The sequence below is a fragment of the Tinamus guttatus genome, unplaced genomic scaffold (assembly GCF_059628265.1).
Source record: "Tinamus guttatus ecotype Peru unplaced genomic scaffold, ASM5962826v1 Tinamus_guttatus_pri_ptg000115l, whole genome shotgun sequence".
NCBI lineage: Eukaryota > Metazoa > Chordata > Aves > Tinamiformes > Tinamidae > Tinamus > Tinamus guttatus.
The window spans coordinates 2,057,965-2,069,396 of NW_028288649.1; the positions used below are offsets into that span (position 1 = coordinate 2,057,965).

Here is an 11,432-nt window from a genome sequence, read left to right on the forward strand (position 1 = left end):
TCTTATCCATCTAAAACTGCAGTAAGGGCAGTAAGCTAACTTTCCCTTTTGAAGATATGAGCCTCCTTTGTAGAGATTGAAATGGAGATAACATCTCTTTTTTCTCTCTCTCAAGTTTTTCCTGTATTATCCGTTTTCTGATCCCCTCACCATTAAGGGTCAGAACATCCGCTCGCTTGCCTTGTTCCTATTGCTAATGTATTGACAGCACTTCTTTTCTTCCTGGTCTGTTCTGGCTTCAGAGAGCCTTGCAAGACCTCTACCACAGAGCAGCGACCCAGAAAAGGCACACAGGCCAAACTCAATACCAGGAGAGAAATAAATTGCTTTTTCCCTTGTCATGGGAAGATCCAGTAAAGAAGCTTGGAGTCCAAAAGAGTCCACAAAATTATTATTATTTTTTTTTTAAGCAACAAACCCACCCAGACTCAATTCAACCGAAAGCAGGTGGCAGACAGGATGGCGACTCATGCCAACTGGCAAGGGATTAAAAAAAGATTAAAGGAAGGGGGTAAATCAAGGGCACAAATTGGTTTCACATGTGCAACTCCACTAAATTTGTCTCTTAAAATACATGGGATGATCTCTAGTTTGGGAAGGTCAACCTAAACCACCTTAAAGAAGCCCAGAAGGCCTAAAAAAAAATAGGACTTTAACATCAGCCCGTTTGAGCACCCTGTCTGCAGGGATGTGCAGAGAAGAAAAAACACAGATTACTTTTTTTGTGGAAGGGACATAATTTTTAGAGGAACCATGTGAGAACCAGAAAACTCTTGATTATTTTGGGATGTGCCTGTCCTCTGCTGACAAGTGAGCATGGAATTATCAACTAGAAAACAGAGTCTAAAGCACTCTTGAGGAGCACAGGCCTCATAGACTATTCTCTTCCTAACCTCACGTAGATCACAAGAGGCTGTGGAGGGTGCCTTTGCCTAGAACCATTTTCATCCTGCATCCATTCAACCATGCAATGTGTTAAATAACTTTCCATTCAGTGTTCAATATATATTTAGCTGTCAGTGCTATTTGGATGAGAGGAACTCTGCTGGCATCTCATGACCAAGCAATCCAACCTCGGCTTGAACTGAAGTTGGTAATTAAAATAAAGAAGGGGAATATTAAAAATAAGTGCAGAGATAAGAGATACTTATAATGTAATTGTGGACAAGATGCATGAGAAAAGGTGATGAAGGAAGGCAGAACCCCACATAGGCAGACACAGGGATTCAATTCTACGTGACACAGCCACCCACACAGCTCATGGGCCACACGACTTTCCCTGCAAGGCCTGTGGCTCTCACCTGCTTCTTGCAGAACCCGCTGCTGAGGAGTCCTCAAAGCTTGATATGCTCAGGAATGTAGCACATTATTAGTTCAGCCTGCAACCCACAGCAGCATTAGACAGCTAGGAGCCAATAGCCACTGAATTAGACAGCTATCCAATTGTAGGAGCAATATTTAGCTTGACTAACAAACAGGGAGCCTCTTCAAATACTGTACCAGTTTCACATAAACATTGTGATAAATCCAGAGGAAATAACCTAAAACAATGAAAGGAAGAAACCAGCATGGAAAGCCCACATATTTCTAAGTGTGCCTTAAAACCTGAGGTCTCTGGGGACTTTTCAGGAGGGAAAAAAAAAAAAAACACACAAGGCAGTTAAGCAGGAAATTACAGTCATTGTATGGAATATAAAATATTTGTATTTGGACTGTCTCGGTTCTGGTGCAAGCCATCCGCATCCCTGCAGCTGTACTGGTTTGTTCGTTTTCACACCGCGGCTCCCCTCCCGTGCAGGGGTGCAGGGTCCCCAGGGAACCTCCTGGCGGTAGATGCTGCCACCTGGTGCAAGAGCAGCCTAATTACCCGGTTCCTACAAAAATACCTTGTCAGACACTGCACTGAGAGAGGTTTCCAATTACTGTGTTTTCACATCTGCTCCCTTTGGCTCAGAAAACTCACTTTCTCCAGAACTCATTGGCTTGAGCTTCTGGGTCTTCTTAAAATGCTCCAGGAAAGGGCGCAGGGCTCAGCTTCTCTCACGTCATTGCTCTTTGCCTGACACTGGGATGGGAACCATGAGCAAACCCCACAGCTGTAACCAGAGCAAAACCCACCAGGGAGATTCCCCATGATCCCAACCGCATCCCAGGCTGCGCTCAGGAAGGACAAGGCAGTGCGTACAAGGAAAAAGGAGGGTCACAGGAAAACTCCTCAGAAATGGAGGCTTCACAAACTGTGTGAAGCAGCTGGAGGAAAGCAGTGAAGAAAAACAAATGAGGAAAAAAAAAAAAAGGGAAAAATCTCTGGAAAAGCAGGAAGATTTGAGAAGCATATTAGAGCACTTCACAGACCTGCCTACTTCTCTCCCCAGTACTCAGTCGCCCCGCTTCTGCTCCTCTGCCCACCCACTCCCCTTGGACACTCTCCAAAGCAAGTTCTAAGCAGAGAAACTTAAGATTCTGAAAATGGTTAGTCAATAAATAACACATTAAAAAACAGAAGAGCACATTCTACCTGAGAAAGGTCAGTTCGAGTGCTAGCTCCCTGCCACCAGGTAGGAGAAAGCTTTGCTGCCGAACAGAAACTGCAGCATGGAGGCTAAAGTCCAGTCGCATGTTAGGCAAGAAATTAAAGTTCATCAGCAGAGGCCTATCTGTTGTTAAATGCTGGAGAATTTTGACTGCTATTTTTGCAGCTGAGATTTGTGCCCATACACAGAATGTGAACTGAAACCCAAAATGGAGTCAGTGTGCTTTCTCTGACTCCAAGGCTCAGCACATACGCCTCTGTATAAAATCACGTACAGTTTCTGTAATACTTGCATTGCCACTTAAAAACAGTAGAAAAATTGAATGTTTTCAAGTAGGAAGTTCACTGTCCAGCTGACAATTAGTCTGTGCACACACGTCACATGGCAAAAGCCAGGAGTCATCAGGCTGCCATCAACGTCAGTTCCATGAGGGACAGGACGTAGAGAACTGTAATGAGGGCTTGCAAACACTCCTGCTAACACTCCTGCTAAATTACTCCTCTGGGCTGCACTTTACCCTACACGCTGTGATTAGCTTCCGAGACGACACAAAGAATATAATACCTAATAAAAAGAAAATTTACCTTCCTCCCAAATGAGTGACCTGCCTGGAGGGAAAGATGCCCTTAGCACATCGAATTGTCCGAAGCCTCTCCCTGCTGGGTGCAGAGCCAGGGTGCAGAAAGAAAAGCTCGCAGTGAGAAGGGTGCCTCAGACCTCTAAGCCTGGCCTTGCCAAACAGCCACGGCAGCTTCTGTAACCTGCCTCGCACCAGAGGATTTTGGAAGTGGCAAGTCCCGCCACACCTTTAAAGCTGGTTATCCAGTACTCTCCATGCCAGAAAAACCACTGCACGCAATTCAGCCTTCCAGGGGAAAACCAAAACCATCCTGCACTAACCTCAAGTATCCCCATTGGGAGCTGCCACAGGAATGATGCTGCTGACCCGAAATTCAAGTGTCTCTGCAGCCATTTATCTGTAACGCAGAGATCCCAACTGGACTTCGCACTTTATATCGGCGGTGCCTCAGAGGAAAGGCAGGCAGTATTTGTGGCAGCCGTGTGGGCACGCTGAATCACGGAGCAGGAATGCCGGATGAGAAGTCCAGCCCGTGGCAAAGAAAGAAGCACCCAAACAAGGATTCTCTTTATATTCTCCAGGTAAGGTCATGTGCCACTTCAGCAATCTGACATTGGATATTTTAATTCAAGCCAAAGAGGGCAAGATAAGAACAAGAGGGGAAAGACTTCAGTAGGTAGCTCCCCCCTGGAGAACAAGTCCTGCTTCACCACTGGGAAAGAAATTTTCCCCTTCCATCAAATTAAGGTGGTAGGAGCGGACAGGGAAGAAGCAAAGCACAGGACATACCATAAGACTCCTACCATAAAGGAGAACTGGCACAAAGGATTATTCAACATCGTACACAAGAATATTGCTGCCCAGAAGAGGAAATATTAATAATAATAAATCACGACACTAAGCTGTCAAGAGAAATGAAAGAAAGATAACGCTGTTGCTGCAGTTCTACCACAGCAAACACCAACCAAGCCTACCTGTGGGGTGGACAGACCATGGAACTCATACAGGCCCCAGGGCTCAGCCTGCATTGGCATTTTTGAGTGCATAAAGCACTTGTATTTGCAACATGTTAGCTTTTCTGGGAGGGAACTCCAATTCTGCAATTGGAATTCTACTTAAATTCAGCACTTGAAAGCATTTCAAAGAGGCAAGTTGGGGAAAAAATATGGGTTAGCTGGGAACACTCCAGATGAAGACAAAGACAGAATAAAGAGGGCAGAGGCCAAGGCTAACATAGTAATATGAATTCTGAAAACTGCATCTTTGCTGTAAGGAACATCCTTTTAATGCTATGTTCATTGTTAGGTTAAAAATTTCCCTACTTTGATTTTATCCCACACACATATTCCTGTTGGGTATTAAAACGCAGAGGCAAATCCTGGGGATGAGAAGCCATTAAATCAGTACATCCCTACCAGCACATTATGCCAACATTTTAAGTGAATTTCACTTTAGTATGAAAATGTTTTCCCTGTAGACAAATGCAGCCATTTTGATGCATATCTTTTTACATTAGACAGAAAATAAAAGGAAACGGCACCACCAAAGGCCATTGTTTTGGAGCAAGAACAAAAGCTATTCATACATCAAATACACGCTGGCCATGCACTGTTTAGCAGGGGCAAGAACAAAACACATTCATTAACCATCAGCATCTTCCAGACCTCAGCAGCAAAGACAGACTGAAAATGAGTCTCAAAAAGGCAAAGGACAAAGGCAAATTGATAAGTCAGAGTATGTAAAACCCTGAAAAACAATTACCCTGTTGTTGCTCACTGTTCAGCCCAGCTACGAAATGCGAGCAGCAGCCCCTGGAAGCTGCCTGTCAATGAAACGTTGAGTATTGCCACAATCTATGCTCAGGTTTTGCTAATGCGTCTTGTTCTTTACAGCTACTGACTTTAATGGAAGATATTTCTGTTTTATGATGTGCACATACATGTATATGGAGGGGAAAAAGGATAAAAGTTACTCTCAGATTGCAGGTCATGGGGAAAAATTAATGCAATGCAATTATTTTCACGTATCTAAAATCGCCAATAACCAAATTGTTCATTAATCTTCCAATGCCACTTCACAGGCACTTGGACTTGCACGTTTATTCTCCAAAGCACAAATCCAAAACACTGATAAATATGTGTAACTCCGATTCTCCCACACTCCAGGTAAGCTACACATTTAAGAATAACAAGTTTACCTCCTAAAAGAAGGTAAATCTAGAAATGGAGTAAAGAAGTCACACTGCACTTTAGTAATATCTGCAGTAGATTTCATGACATCTCAAGAATTGATAGCTTACACTAAAAATCATAATATATCACTCTAGCAAGGGGAGTCTGCAAGAGGTTGGGACAAGCAGACAAGTAGTATAGCAGTAGTATAATGCAGCTTTGGGATTAAAAAATGAACCCTTTTAAAGGAGAAAAAAAGGAAGAGTATTCTTGGGATACAGGTTTAGATGTAGGATAACAACCTCTCACAGGAGTGGAATCAGGAAAAACACAGCAAGTTACTGGTAAAAAAGTGAGAGCTGGAAAAATGGCTGCGGAGACAGAATGAAAATGAGTGAGAGAAGCTGCATGAAGTTCATGGAGAACCCAGCAAAAGCCACTCAGAGAACGTAAGCAGAGGTAATGCTGGGGCAGGCATAGAGAACAGATCATTCTGTTACAGCACACAAGAGAGAATTAAAGCCAGACTCAGAAAGTAGCTGTAGTCATGCTCAGAGAGCTCTCTCTTTTTAGTGCTAATAGGGTTATCTGGGAAGCTTTATAGAAAGAACACTCGGAATTTAGCAAGAGCTGTTTCTAGAAAACAGCAATAGCTGTTCATAGAAGAAGAAAGACCAAAATTAAGTTTATGGGATGAAGCTGGTAACAGCAACAGCAAAGTCACTAAATGAGCTAAGAACCTCAGCTTTCAAACTTCATTTCAGGGGAAGACTAAATAATGTGGGAGTGCAGAAAGCTTGGCTGTGAATACAGGAGAGGTTTCTCAAAAGCATGAAGGTGGTAGATAAGGTGAATAAAAAACTGAAAATTGACCAAATCTTGCAGAGTTAAAGCTAATAAACGCTTACATAACCAGCAAGAAATCAGTGCTCAATGGTGCCTGCGCAGACAGAGAGAATGAGCAGGTTCAAAAGGGATTAGACAGTCATGGACAACAGTGTTCCAACATCTGTTGGACAAAAAATGGACACTAAAAGTAGCAGGTAGGGACATATCCTCTATACTCCCAGTACAACAGTTCTAGATGATGGGGATACATATACTGGGAATAGATTACCAAAAGTGGTTGGACTCATGCCTTCCCCTAACCTTATATCTACTATTGCCCTGCCAGTGTCCCAGACGGGTCACGGTCTGACCCGCAAGGGCATTTCTTATATTCTTAGTTCAAACAGAACACCTCTATCAAGAAATGATCTTGCAACTCTTCTCTCAGATTCACAAATGTGAGAAGAAACTGGGACAACCGAGCAAAAGCACACACCTTGGATGGCACTCGGGGGTGAAGAGAGTTTGAAAGAGGAACAGACACAAATCCTGCAGGTTTTGAGGATATTCTTCAAAATTAGGTGGCTGCAGAAAACGGGTCAGTTGTGCCAGCTGCCTTTAGAACCGGTGATCATAACTAGTTGAAGTTGCCATAGGGAATGGTACCTTTGATGGAAGAGAACAGAAGCTCCATTTCATACGAGAATTCTGAAGAAAATTAAAAGCCTGAATGATGGGGGTCAGGATGAGGAGGGCACAGGGAAAATCCAGAGGGGGGAAAAAAAAAATGCTGTTATGATTGACAGCAAGAGAAAGCTGGTCTCTACAGATGCTATAATTATTGGTCAATGCAACACCTTAAGTACAGTAAGGTTTAAAAACAAAAGAAAACAAAAAAATACACCACCACCATCCCAGAGAACAGGTTATCGTCACAAAAAGCTTCCAAAAATCCTCAGGGAATTGCCCACAATAAGTGACAGCCAGAAAGCACATGCCTGACATGCATTCAGAAAGCATAATTAGTCTAACGAATGAATAAATCATGGAAACTAATGAGGGAACCAGACAACTTAAATCACAGCCCATTCATTCTGTCCTTTTTCAGGGAAGGATGAAGGAAACCTGCATGGCATATTAAAAAGCTAGCTCTTGAGCTACCATGCATACCCTGCCAAAGCCATTGCAAACGGTCTTCAGACATGCAAAAGCAGTCTGAAGACTGAAGATGTGTAATGTTACAGTGTTGGGAACATTTTAAGAGAGAGAAAAGAAGGGAAAAAAAAAAAAAAAAAAAGGAAGAACTCAAAAAAGCACAAAATGTATCGTGGTAGGTGTTTGAGTGTTATCCCTACCGCACAGTCCACCTCAGCAGGACAGCATTTGTCTGACTGCAGCTGACGGACAAGGAAAAGGCAACCAGCCTAAAAGGATTTTGTAACTCAAAACTGGAACATTTAGCAATGATACTCCACTTTATCTTCCTTTACAAAAAAAAAAGAAAGGAAAAAAGAAAAGCAAACATAAACAAAAAAGGTCAGAGAGAGGAGGAAGTTCTCCCCTCCAGCTGCTGTTTCTTCCATCAATACCTGACTAAACGCACCCCAGAACACCCTGAAATTCCAGTGCAGGCACAGAAATCTCCAGAGACTCTGATTCCCTTTCTAATGAAGCTGCACTAGATGGTGCTGCATTCATGTTTCTATCTTTACGTCCTCACATGGGTGAGTAGGTGACAAGAAAAAGAAAAGCTCGAGGGATGAAGTTACCGGCACGAAGCGCGTGCCCGGCACCCATGGCAGCAGCCCCGTCCATGCCAGGCAGGGCTGGCCCTGCCGCCCACCGGCCTCGGAGCTGCCACCCTGTTTGGGAGCCCCTAGGAGCTCCCCAAGCGGCAGCCGAGACCTGCATCCCTGGGCAGCTTTGGGGCTGCTTTGCATCCATCCAGCTTGGTGGGAAAGAAAGGAGGAGTCTTTAAGGGTGCTGCCTCCTCCTCAGCAGTTCCCGTGGCTTAAGGAAGCCTCTCCTTCCACCTCACTCCTCTTCCTCATCCCGGCACCCCTGGCCCCGCTCTGCCAAGCGGGCTTACACCCTCCTGGAGAGGAACACGGCGAGGTGGGATCCAGCTCCCCCATCTCCGCTCTCCCACAAGGGCGGCCGATACCCGACAGCACCGCGACTCCTCTTCCTCCTCCGGTTGTTCGGCAGGGTTCAGGCGTTCGGTACAACAAGTTTTGAAGACTATTTTTACAGCAACATCTGCATCTTGGACTAAAAGCAAAGAGATTACCCTGATTGCTGCATTCTAATGACCCTGCTTTAGGATTAGTCCAGTCTTGGCATCAGAAGAAAAATTACAGCATATGAGCAGTTTGTCTCTCTTTGAACAGTTCAAAGTGCAAGAGCTGCTGACCTGTCAGTCAGGCCTACACATCAAAGCGTGCATCTTCCTTTCCCCTACAGGTATCCCTCTTTCTCCTGTTTGAGTGAGCATTTGTATAGCAAATACGCTCCATTTTTCCATCTGACAACATAACAAATGTTGCAGTACAAACATGAGCACAACCCCAAGTCCTCGGTCAATACTCTGAGGTCTAAAAAGCACGGCAAGGAGCTGCAACTCAGAATAATCCATTTTCAAAACAGAAAGCTATTTCTACTGCAAGCCTTGCCCCTTGTCTCTAGGCCACATACAGTATCAACATGCTGCAAAAGAGCTGATCACTGAAAACAATGTTACAGGATCAGACCACATTGGTCTGACAACCAAAGCGGAGAAAAAAATCAGAAAGTACATCCTGACTGAAAAAGTGTGAGGTTGGAAAATATGCATTGACTTCAACATGAAAATATACTTGGAAAAACAAGAAGAAAGGGAGACAGAGTTTACCTCACCTTTTATGGAAGGGCAATCAAGAAGGTACGGATTCATGGAAGAAGCAAGTTGTTCAGACACATTAATATTTTTTTTTCTGTTTCTGACTACATCTTCCTGCTTGCAGAGGAGGAGTGAGAAGACGAGACGCTATCAATAGCACAAGTAGCAGGAATGGCCCTTCCGCAAAGGACTTGGAAAAATCAAGCTAAGCTACCAGGAATACAACTGTGCAATGTCTGGAGTTCCAGTCTCCTTACCTAGCAGTGCCCCAGTTGAGGGCAGTCAATAGAGTGTCCAGACTATAAACTGACCACCCAAGAGATCTGAGTGTTATGCAGGGGAGGAGAGGGGAGGAGTTAGTTTCTGTTAGTAGGACATTTATTTGATGTAGAAATGTACTTGACTGCAAGTAGCTTCATTCCCATTGCTTCAAGGCAAAAAAACACTGAGCTTTCCCAATCGCTGAAAACTCACCCTCCTTGTCCCACCTGGTCTTCAGTTGTGTACTGAAGCAGTCATGCTTGGCAAGCAGCTGCTGACTCCTCAGGCATGGGCTTGCCTTTGTTTGTTTGTTTGTTTTTGTATTTAAAACAATAATTATTCAATTGTGTTTTAAAAAGAATGAAAATAGAGAAGGTTGTAAAGACAGGAGTACAAAATTTCAGAGGGTGAATTAATGGCAAAAAACAAACTTCACAAGGAATAAAGCCAAATTTTAGTCAAAATCTTACTTTGTCATCTGCAGTTTTGAGTAATTCTGTAATTAGTTTCCATTGCAACACCTGAGTAGGCACTGTAAGCCTCCTTCTGTATTCACAACAGTGTTCCCTGTACTGATCCATTTTTAATCTTAGACCCATCCCTCAAGCAATAATTGCTACATTCCCACCCTGTTCCTCAGTAGGGCCTATATATGTGTGTGTGTACATATACATATATATATGCTCTTATTTCTTCTAGTACCAGGATGTAGGGAATAAGGGGATATGTAGGGAACAAGGCATAATGCAGGGAATAAGGGCATTTCTCTCCTTTTTCAGAGCATCAACCTTTAACAGCTACACAGCAGCTGGTCACAGATAAGGTAAAACATGCTACAAAAGTACTTATTGATGGTCATACATGAACATCAACTTTCTCTGACCCATAGATGATTCCAAAATTGCCATCTAGCACAGTTAGAAGAGCCTTGATGTGTTTTCTCCAGTCTTCTCATTTTGCCCTGCTGAAAATTCAGCCAAATCCCCAAACGCTCCCCTAAGACCTTGGGCCTGACAAGGTCACAGTTCCAAGCTAGAAGAAGCCTCAGAGCTCAGCCAGACCTCACATTTGGAATGGAAACTGTCTGTCATTTGACGACCATATCAGTGGTTAAATTGAGTTACAGTGATTATTCAAACTCAGGAAAACTGGGTCAACTGACCACATCATTAAGAACGGAATTCTATTTAAATACCATGTTTAAACACATATTCCATTTATTCGAATGAACACTGTGATAAAGACATTTAGTCTTTCTTACAAGCATGCAGAAGGAGCTGTTTCTTATGCACTAACTATTACAGTTCCAGAATTAATGTAGTAAAATCAGAACAGTTTTGAAAAGCAGGTGTTCTAGCCAAAACATTGGATGCTATCACCCCCCATTGGTTCCTCCCACCCCCTCCTCATGCAAAGCCATTCATGTAATCAAAAGAAAGATCCCAATTACAGTGAACACTAGAACCACCATTCTATCAGTTTAAGCTGCAGTATTTTCTAGCCCTTGTTGCTGGCTCTCAGTTGGTCTAACAAGACAGAACATGCAGAACAGCAGCAGCAGCAGCACCGTGAGCCAGCTGAGACCAAGGCTTGTAACTACACAGCTCCATTTCCTTCCCTACATACAAGGCTTCTACAAGGCTTACCAGTAATGGTGCAGGCATCTCTGTACTCTCTGCAGTCTCGCACATCGTCTTCCACCGCTTCACTCACATAGTGCTCTTCATGAATGCCTGTGTCACAGGCTAGGACTGCATGGTGGGACAGCTCCGAGGGAGGCACGGTGGTGGCCAAAGTGCAGTCGTGCAAAGCTGTGGCGTCCAGCTTGGCAGGTTTCAGAGGGTTGTACAAACTGCCATCAGGGGGACCAGCACTGGAGACTGGGGCAGGCTGGCAGAAACAGATTTCTTTCTCTTGGTTGGAGTTGGCTGGGAGAAGTCTGCAAAACACAAAAGCAGCAAGTGTTTAATTAAAGCCACTTCAAACGGCATAAATTAAAAGAAATTAACTCCCCCCCCCGCCCCGAACATTAATTTACCAGGACAAATTCAGCAAATACCAGAAAATGAACATACTGCACAGAGCAGCAGCCAATCTCTGTGCCTTGCACAGCTGTGCCCAGTAGAAGAGCCCTGTTCCTTGTACAGCATCCACCAGGATTCTGCCTGGCCACCCCGCAG

At 43.9% G+C, this 11,432-nt stretch overlaps 1 protein-coding gene across 2 annotated transcripts in view; it reads right to left on the bottom strand.

Annotated features, from left to right (window-relative positions):
• The window catches only part of TRAK1 (trafficking kinesin protein 1), a 73,915-nt gene extending 62,726 nt beyond the window's left edge, over window positions 1-11,189 (bottom strand). For both annotated transcript variants that reach the window (XM_088521072.1, XM_088521070.1), the window contains exon 1: window positions 10,899-11,189. The gene's annotated coding sequence lies outside the window, so the exon portion shown is untranslated. The remainder of the gene's footprint in view (window positions 1-10,898) is intronic.
• Between the last annotated feature and the right edge of the window lie 243 nt (window positions 11,190-11,432).